Here is a 10,443-nt window from a genome sequence, read left to right as displayed (position 1 = left end):
TGGAATTTTTCTGTTTAGTATTTTGACTGTAACTTTCTCATCCGATATCGGAATGAGGTGATTTAAGATTTGTTGGAAAGCTCTTGAAGAGACCTACAACTTTGGTCTTTTGAGTGTTTTCAGATTCTAATTTCTATGGGGTGTAAATGAAATGTTTTAAGACTCACTTAATATCTATAAACTCTAATGGCTAACATAGGGGATTCTATTGTTAACCAACACACTAAGCATGTGTTAGTGTGTTCTAACACTATGTGTGTGCATGTGTGTGAGTGATCAAGGCTTGTACAAATTTCTAAGCAAAGAAAATATAAAATTATATTTTGACAATAAAGTATATCTTCTTCTTTGCTTCATTTTGCCTTGAACCCATCTATGTCTTGAGTATCTCTTTAAATATAATTATTGATATAGCTCTGATACTGCAAAACAAATGTTAGCACATAATATACACAACATATAATATTTGTTATCATCAAAACAAACTAATCTTGGGGTCAAGATTCCTAACATTGACTACAATTGACATCAATTGAATTTATAATACATGAATTCTAGAGAAATAGATCAAAAACTAGAACCAATCTAGAAATTCAGATATCACTGGTGAAAAAAAGCCCCTGCAATCTAGCATAATTTTTTCTGAAAATCAATCGATCCACGCAGAAATTTCTAAAAACATACTTGAATAATCACGAACTTACTTGAGATTGGATGAAGATCGACGTTGAGAGGATCGCTAGGGCTTCCCTTGTATCAAATCGACCTTGCTCGTGGACTCGAAGAAGAATTCTAGGGTTTTCGAAATCGAAATCCAGGTGAAGAGAGCGGAGATGAGATTCAGTGATGAGATCGATGATTATATGTTGATCTTGGCCACGGTGATTTTAGGGAGCGGAAAATTTTGGCCATCGCGATTTTAGGGAGCGGAAAATTTTATGCATTTCGTTAAGCGGTCAGGGCAAAAGTCTTCGACAGTTGAGGGAGATATTTCGTTAAGTGGTTAGGGCCGTGGGCTTTAGAGACTGTTTGGTTGTTGTTGGTAAAGTTGTGTTTTTATGACACAACTTGGAAAGTTGTTGTCCACCTCATCAATTTCACTTTTGTACTTTTCTTTGTTTGTTTTTGATTCCATTAGAATCATAAAACACTTGTTTGGTTTGCAAAATAAAACTTTAATTGTTTGTTTGGAAAGTGTAAAAAGTGGTCCCTACTCAAATGATCATATTGGTTGGAATTATTTTTTATTATTTTTTTCTAACTTCAATATTAGCTTTCTCCTAAAATCATGTCTTTTTTCATGAAATCACTTTACAAGCAACATCAGCATATGAAATCACTTTACACTATTTTCACAACTACAAACAAACAATTGAAAGTGATGAAAACTGACATTGGGACCCACTTTTTTACACTTTACATCCTTTTACATGGTAAAAACATACAACCAAACAGCCCCTTAAAAACTTAATCTCCAAAAGCCAAGGAACAATTATTAGATCCAGGGATAATTATTAGGCCTATAGTAACGTTTTTTTTATAAATTGTTGTATTATGTATTCTAAACCGTTGCGATAGATATCTAACGCAACAGTTAAAACCGCTGCACTTTAACCGTTGCAATAGATCAATTATGTGGTAGTGTTAGAAATCTTTTGACTCATAGAAATCGCTATTAGATTCCTCATTTGTTATAAGTTGTTTCAAATAAACACCTGTAGTTGCTAATTCTACTCTTAAAGTAAGAAACTAACTTCAAAACAACTAAAACTAAGATGACCTCATAGCAAATTTAAAGCTTTGAGGACTAATTTCAAAATATGAAAGATTTATGTACTAATGTGAAACCCCTTATATTATATTATGGTGTACGTGACATGCCCTTGAATTCAGCTGAATGTCAGTTGATTGAGCATAGAATCTGCATCAAGACTATAGATAAGTATACTATATTTTTTCTGTTGGTGCGAGAATCAACTTACAGTGTGAAGTCAGTAAAAATGGACTCAAGGGTTAGAGCTCAGTGATCTCCTTTGATGATGTATGATGCGAGAGCTTGCTGATGACGATCTGTAATACACAGAAAAAGTGCTAGACTGATGATGGTGGACAATCTACCTACGTACGCTCTTCTGATGCCTAAGTCAGATTCTTAATGATAAGAAGTCAAAACAATAGGTAAATCTAAGTTATGAATTTATAGGAGAAAATTTATGAACTGAAGCTTGGCGGTACCGAGCCATGGGATTGTATGTGTCTCCGGTCTCGTCTTACCTTAGGGCTTGTTTGGATTGGGGGTAATTGGAGGTAAAGGAAAGTGGGGGACCTATTAACCATGTTGGGGAATTCATTTGAGATAGATTTAAGATAGATAATCACAGAGAAGCCCCCCCCCCCCCCCCCCCCCCAAAAAAAAAAAAGAAAAAAGAAAAAATTAGGGTGTAATGGGACAACTTTACTCTTGTAACAAGATGAAATCCAGAGAGATGAAATAACATGTAAGGTTATTTATGTAAATTTTTATATATTCCATTACCTTCCATTCATTTATTAAATTTTCCAAAAAATGTGAAATAAGTTCTCCTTGGTTTTTCTTTCTAAATACACAAACAAATTTTGTATACTATCTTAACTTCCTCTAACTTCACTTATCCTGTATTTACTTAACTTTCCTTCACTAGGAGCTAATCCAAACAACACTTAGGTAATATGGGTATTTATACCAGTTGTCTGGGGCACATCCACATCTACAATTGTTGTCATCCTAACAATTAAGGTTGTTATGGCAATTGCTTGGCATGCAAGTAGATCTAAGTGGCAATACCTTGTTGGCGTAGAATGGTACAGGAGACATATGTATAGATTTGGTGAATTATGAAAGTTATCAACTAATGAGATTAAGTATCTGATTAATATATCGTCACATTATACGTGAAAGATAATATACGATTAGAATCAATTATCTCCAGTTAGGCAGAGCGCCATAAAACTAGGCTAGCTTGGAGGATGAGCATAATAAATGAACTGATGAGTTCAACTGCTATCAAACTTCACTATTCTATCTGGGCTATTAGGTCAAGTCCACCGGCCATGATCGGGGTTTATGTTGAGTGTGGATATCTCGCACTTTAGATACTTAAATTGCGCACATGTTTAACCGAGTCAATACGTTGTCATGATATGGTCTGGTTAACTCACATGTCAAATCTGGATTGTATGCATAATATTTTCAAAGCTAAACCTATCATGCTTAAATCGAAGTATTTGAGTGGTCATTGTCTTTGTTGACCCCTGGGCTTGTCCCTGACTCTATTAAAAAAAAGTCACTCAATGAATCTATCTATAAAAGTAAAACAAAAGAGGTAATAAGGTTAACAATGATGCTACAGGAGGTTTATCTGACATTAACTACAAGATTCCAGTAAGTAACAAAGTACTAGCACTTTTAATAAAGGACTAGCACATTGACATAATAGTAATAATAAACTACTAGCACATTGACTAGATTCGCTTGCGAAATTGCAGCCTCCAGCTTAGGGTGACCAATGGTCTGGTTTTATAATTTTGAGTATTTTTAATAAAATGGGGTCAAACTATTCATAATTAAACTTGAATTGAACAGATCGAAATTAGTTCAGTTGGTTCAGTTTGTTTTATTTAGTTTTGAATTGGACTCGGTTAATCAAGAAAAATGACTCTTTTTGTCCAAAAGAAAGACTCGTGTTCAGAATTTGGTGCAAGGAAAAAAGTTCTATTTAGGGATAAAAAATAACAATATAAATTAATTGAATTAGTAAACAATTTAAGGGAAAAAAAAGAAAAGGGAATAAGTGGACTGATGAAAAGAAAGAAAGAGTACATTCTCAACAATTAAGAAAACGGTCGGTTCGATTAGTTCGAATTAAAATCTTCTCTAACCAAACTGACCGATATATACTTTGAAACCAAATCAAATCATCGATTAGTTCGAATTAAAATCTTCTCTAACCAAACTGACCGATATATACTTTGAAACCAAATCAAATCATCAAAATTCGGTCGGCTCGGTTGGTTTAAACCAAACTGACCGATATATACTTTGAAACCAAATCAAATCATCAAAATTCGGTCGGCTCGGTTGGTTTAATCGGTGTGAACTGTTTGCTTGACTCGGTCATTGATGACCAAATCAACCACAGATTCTCTGTTGAGAGAATAGTGGAGAACATGAATCATGAGTGGTTGATAGAAAATCTCTCATGGGGGCGGATCTGAGGGGTAGAGATGATGAGTTTAGCCCCTATATAAGGATGATCATTCTCCTTGAGAAAGTATAACAAAAACAAAAAAGGAAAAACCACTTACCAATTATCGGAGCCCCTCAAAGAAATACATTGTTTTTCTCTTCTTCTCTGTGTTCAAAGACTGGTATCAGAGCTGAAGGTTCTTCATCATCTCGGAATCCTGCTATTTTTTCAACAAAGAAGACTCTCTCTCTCCAACTCCTTGAAGAAGAAGCTCTCTGTTGAAGAAGAACAATTCGGTTGAAGAAGAAGCATCTGTTCCTATGGGTTGTCTATTGTTTACTGGGTATTGCTTCAAATAAGTATCATTTCACAATTTTTTAGCCGGCCTACATCCATATTGTTCAGTCCTACAACAAGTCCACTTCAGGCCTACATCTACAAGCCTAGCTCTTTGCTACATCTACAAAGCCTATACCTACATCCACATATCCACGTCCAGCTAGCAGACATTATAGCCTCCTCAAGTCTTGTCACATCTCTTCCTTTTTAATTTGTTAAGGGTACATCCTTTGTTTTTGGGTCCTACATCCAATCTACAACCAGCCCCCATAAGCCGGACTTAGACTTGTTCATAGTCTTGTGACCCTACTCCTATCACGTGTCATAGCCTACTCGTAGCACGTGTACTACCCACTTTGATCATCTTCAAGGCCTACTCGTGACCTACCTGTTCAAATTCAAGATTAAAGCCCACAGGTCCCACTGCCTCAGCATTTGAAGAAGGTGACTTGCTCTCAAGACGTCAAAGCTTCGACAACAGACTCTTCGGTCAACACCGCTAAGTGACAAACTCGCTCAAATTGGAGCCTCTTTCATCAGCTCACAAAAATCAGGTTCATTTTAATTAATTTATTTATTTATCTATTTTTTTTTGTCTATTTGCCAAAATATCAACCTTATACAAATTTAAAATTGAATTTATTTTTAGTTCTCTACCGAATGGCTAGTAAACTCGTTCTATCAGAACTAGGCAAAATTGACAAATTTAATGGCAGTGATTATGATATGTGGCATAGAAAAATAGGATATGCTCTTATTCATGACAACATTGATGATATAATCGAAACCACTGCTCCAACCCTTACTGATAAATCTACACCTGAAGAAATAAAAGGGTTTGAACAGTGAAAGTGGAAAGATAAAAAGGCGAAAAGTCTTATGCTCATGTTCATGGAAGATAACTTAATCAAAGTTTTTGAAACTTATAAGACTTCCATGGACATGTGGAATGCAATAAAAGAAAAATACGACACTGCCACTGAAGTTAACATCCAACTATTCTTGCATAAGTATAATTCTTGTCGTATGTAAGAGGGAGATAATGTCGTAGAGCATATAAATAAAATGATTGTCATGGCTAAGGACTTATCCACTGCTAAGACTAAAATTCCAAAAAGAATGCAAGTGACAACCATTTTGAATAGTCTTCCCCCTTCACTTGCTGTGGCTGCCACCACATTAAGAATGAATCCTGCCATTAAGTCTGTCACTGATCTTCCTATGCACCTAGCGATAGAACAGGACTTAATAGCCAGTAGGAATGAACCAGAACTGAATATGGTGCAGCAAGAGCTTGTATGCGTCTAAAATTGTCTACGAGAGCCCGTACGAAATCCGAAGCAATGAACGGGCGAGTCAAAGAGATTCACCTAATCAGCTCGCGCACGCCGCTCGGCGCACTCACGCCATTCAACCCGTGCGCGCCGGTCAACGCGCGTACGTCAGATCATCTCGTGTGCGCTGGTCAACGAGCACACATCAACAAACTCGTGCGCCGATCAACGCACGCACGTCAATCACCTCGTGCGCGCCAGTCAATGCGCACACGTCAACTAACTCGTGCGCACCGGTCAAATGTGCACACGACAAACCGCCTCGTGCGCGCCGGTCAACGTGCGCACGTCAATCAGTATGCGCACGTCAATCAGCACACGCTCATCGATCAGCACGCGTACATTAACCAACGCGCGTTCAACGATTGGTCTCACGACGAAGCATACAAATCAACAAATCTATCGAATACGCGACAAGAATAAGTCTCGGAAGAAAGAAACAAAAAAGGGGAAAAAGTCGGCAAACCCGCGCTAAGCGCAGGACGGAATGATCCGACCCGCGCAAGCGCGGGTCGGATGATTCCGACCCGCGCAAGCGCGGGTCGGATTATTCCGACCCGCGCGAGCGCGGGTCAGATCGTTTCGCCGCGCAGTCTAATGTTTCAAAACACGTTTTGACGGTTTTAAATTGGTTTTTGCAGGGTTTATCGGTTCCAGGGGTTCTTAACTGACTTGAGATCATCCCCAAATGTGGTTAGGCTGCTGTTGACTGAAGATAGAGCCAAATCACTTGTTCTCATCCAAATAACCGCATTCGAGGCCTATAAATATGAGCCAAAGGCCTCCATTTTCTGGATCTGGAATTTTATCAAGAGGACGAGGTGCTGCTGGATTGGAGAGTGAAGGAGCACGAAATTTCAGCAAAGGACAGCGAGATCCCGGCGAACTTCAGCACAAAGGAGAAGCCGTTCGAAGGATCTGAAGCCCGTACGTCCGTTCCTTGAGATTAGGCTTTGTTTTAATCTCGAGAAGAGCCCTGATTTCGCTTTGTCGATTTCAGGACTTCAAGCAAATACCCCCTTGGTGAGGTAGAAGCTCTGCCCAATTTCCCATCAACCGGATCTGATTCGCGGTCGTCCACGGATTAACCCCGACACCGGCAAAGAACCCACGCAAGCAAGAGCCGATAAACAGATCTTGTGTTTATTTTCAAGAAAGTTGTAATCTTTTTCTTTTGTTATTTGAATTCATTTGTAACGCTTAAAGTTTAATGAAATCAATGACTAAGGTGACTTTCGACGAAAACAAACTGGCGACCACAGTGGGAGCCGACAGCCTTTCTGCGAAGGCTGACGTGTCGCAACCTCGGATCCCGATCCCGGTTGAAACGGAGGTCGAATATGAGTTCGACCAGCAGAAGTACGAGGAATACTTGTCCTCCTCCTCCAGATCGGCCTCTCCTCACAGATCCAGGAAGGCCTACTCCAGGAAGACCCGCTGGACTTCAACTGCAGAAGCCCAAGAAGAAGATCTTCCCGCCACCGCTGCACCCGTGGCTTACAACGCCCCGTCGGCATCCGACGAGGCTAAAACTACAGATCTGAACCCCTTAAGCAAAGGGTCGACTGTTGAGGATGTGCCCACTCTATCAAAGAGAGCACGTCAGAGGCGACGTCAACGCCTCGCACGTCAACTGGCCAAAGCCTTGGAACCAGTTGATGGAGTCCGCTATGAGGCGGATCTGAAAAGTAGAAGGCGCCAACCACCACAACAGAGAGTGGACAGCCCCTCCTCTTTTAAACCAGTGAAGAACGAATGGGTTCGCGTCAAAAGGAACCGATCAACTCTTCAAGAGCGGATTCACAAACGCCGTGCATTGCTTGCACAAGCAAAAATTCTTGTGCAAGAGGCCAAGAAATTGGAGAAAGAAGGAGTGGAACATAAACCACAAAGACTGCAGCAAGTATGGAGGCCAAAGTCTAAAACGGCGGCCAAAAATGTCGAGAAACGTCATGCACCGCCGCCCCCTCTCGTCCAGCCGCCCAGCCGAGCGCCACCGCCTTCAGCCTCCAGCACCGCCTGACGCCGCCTCCAGTCACCGCCTCCACTAGATCCGCTGCTCCGCTCATCCGTCGAGCCCTCGCCGAGATCCACCAACCCTCGTCCTCCCCTCGGCCACGCAAACAGCCCCCGCCCCTCGCCAAACGGCCACCACACCCCGAGCAGCCCCGACGACGCCGTCGAACGCCTCCTCCTCGCCGGCAACCGCCCAACAGAACCGCCATTCCTCCTCGCCAGCAGCCGCTCGACAGATCCGCACCGTCCCGTAGGCAAGATCCCGAACCTTGATTATTTCATTTTAATTCTTAGCTTTATCGTAAATTATTATGTGACTCATCATTCAATTTTTAGATCTGTTATGAGTTAATTGATTAGATTAGTCTGTGATATATTATTATCTGCGTGGGATTGCTTGACATGAATAGATGTGTGAAAGCTTGTTGTTATCACCTAGTTGTTATCCAATAGGAGAGACTGTACGTGAAGACGACTTCTGTTAAAAGTATGATTTATAAGCGTGCTTCAAAGCATGGCTATACTTGCTCGACATCGATATCCCGATGTGAGGAGTCCCGAGTTCCCTCGATATCGATATCCCGGTATGAGGTTTCCTTGATTATTATTATTATAGCATTGTTTAGACGATGCACTCTTGATCGGACGTGTTGTGGGTCACGGTTATGTTCATAGTTTTACAGAAGTCGTTCCACGGTAACTCCGTGGCTAGTGCACAATATTTCATGTACAGTTGCTTAATTAATTTGATAACATGGGGTTATAAAGGGGAATTGGACGGAGAATATAGCATGTATATAAACGGGCACAGCGCTTTCTTGTTATCGTGATATCGTGAGTGTTATGTACATGGGCCAGAGGGCCAATACTTGACTTGAAGGCGGCCCCCGGACGACTTTACGGGGACCCGATTATATACATCAAAATATTCTTTCCCAATTCAAATAACATGTAAAACAAGAATAATATGCTTGCGTGCTTTTGGTGGACTTTGTAGTTTTGTTGAGATGTAGACCAGTATTTCTTTTCATACATAGATCGGGGTTAATATTTAATTATCTACAACTTGAGACATATGGTATATACATGAGGGTTTCCTTGTTTGGATTATTTTATCTACAACTTGAGACATATGGTATATACATGAGGGTTTCCTTGTTTGGATTATTTCGCTCGACGTACAACGTCTCATGTTGTAGGTTTTTAGGTATTAATTTCATCTATTGTATGTCCCTGGTACTTGGATGATTAGACTGATCGCTAGCTACATGATCCCGTTACCTGATCGATTCTGGATGTTTTATGTTATCATGATTTAGTAATGTTTTCATGTTGATTTGTGGATTCAGCTAGGAGATCGCCAGGAGCCGGAAGATCCTCAGCAGGAGTGCCTTGTAGACGGAGCAGAAGAAGGAGTCGAAGCCTATTCTTGATGGTTCCACTTTACTTTTGTAGTTCATTCTTTTTCTATTGATCGATGTATTTTTGTATCTCTCCAGTATTCTTTTGTTCAGTTTTGTATAAGGGCATGTTGACCCGAATTTTATGTCTCGGATGTTATCCCGTTTGTGATATGATATTTCCTTGTTCTGAGTTGTCTTTATATTCTTGCTATTGTGATCGGGGACCTGTGCCTTCGTATTGTTTTATTTCCAGACGCTTAGCGTATTAGATTGAGAAGACGGGGTCTAGCACTTATCTCTTCTCAGTCTAATACGTCGCGGGCTTGCTCGCGTCCCGATTCCCCGGTATTTTGGGAAGCGGGGCGTGACATTTCCCATCAACCGGATCTGATTCGCGGTCGTCCACGGATTAACCCCGGCACTGGCAAAGAACCCACGCAAGCAAGAGCCGATAAACGGATCTTGTGTTTATTTTCAAGAAAGTTGTAATCTTTTGTTCTTTTGTTATTTGAATTCATTTGTAACGCTTAAAGTTTAATGAAATCAATGACTAAGGTGACTTTCGACGGAAACAAACTGGCGACCACAGTGGGAGCCGACAGCCTTTCTGCGAAGGCTGACGTGTCGCAACCTCGGATCCCGATCCCGGTTGAAACAGAGGTCGAATATGAGTTCGACCAGCAGAAGTACGAGGAATACTTGTCCTCCTCCTCCAGATCGGCCTCTTCTCACAGATACAGGAAGGCCTACTCCAGGAAGACCCGTTGGACTTCAGCTGCAGAAGCCCAAGAAGAGGATCTTCCCGCCACCGCTGCACCCGTGGCTCATAACGCCCCGTCGGCATCCGACGAGGCTAAAACTACAGATCTGAACCCCTTAAGCAAAGGGTCGACTGTTGAGGATGTGCCCACTCTATCAAAGAGAGCACGTCAGAGGCGACGCCAACGCCTCGCACGCCAACTGGCCAAAGCTTTGGAACCAGTGGATGGAATCCGCTATGAGGCGGATCTGAAATATAGGAGGTGCCAACCATCACAACAGAGAATGGACAGCCCATCCCCTTTCAAACCAGCGAAGAACGAATGGGTTCGCGTCAAAAGGACCCGATCGACTCTTCAAGAGCGG

Source organism: Asparagus officinalis, chromosome 7 (assembly GCF_001876935.1).
Source record: "Asparagus officinalis chromosome 7, Aspof.V1, whole genome shotgun sequence".
NCBI lineage: Eukaryota > Viridiplantae > Streptophyta > Magnoliopsida > Asparagales > Asparagaceae > Asparagus > Asparagus officinalis.
The sequence above is the reverse complement of the archived record's forward strand: the minus strand, read 5'-3'. Positions refer to the sequence as shown.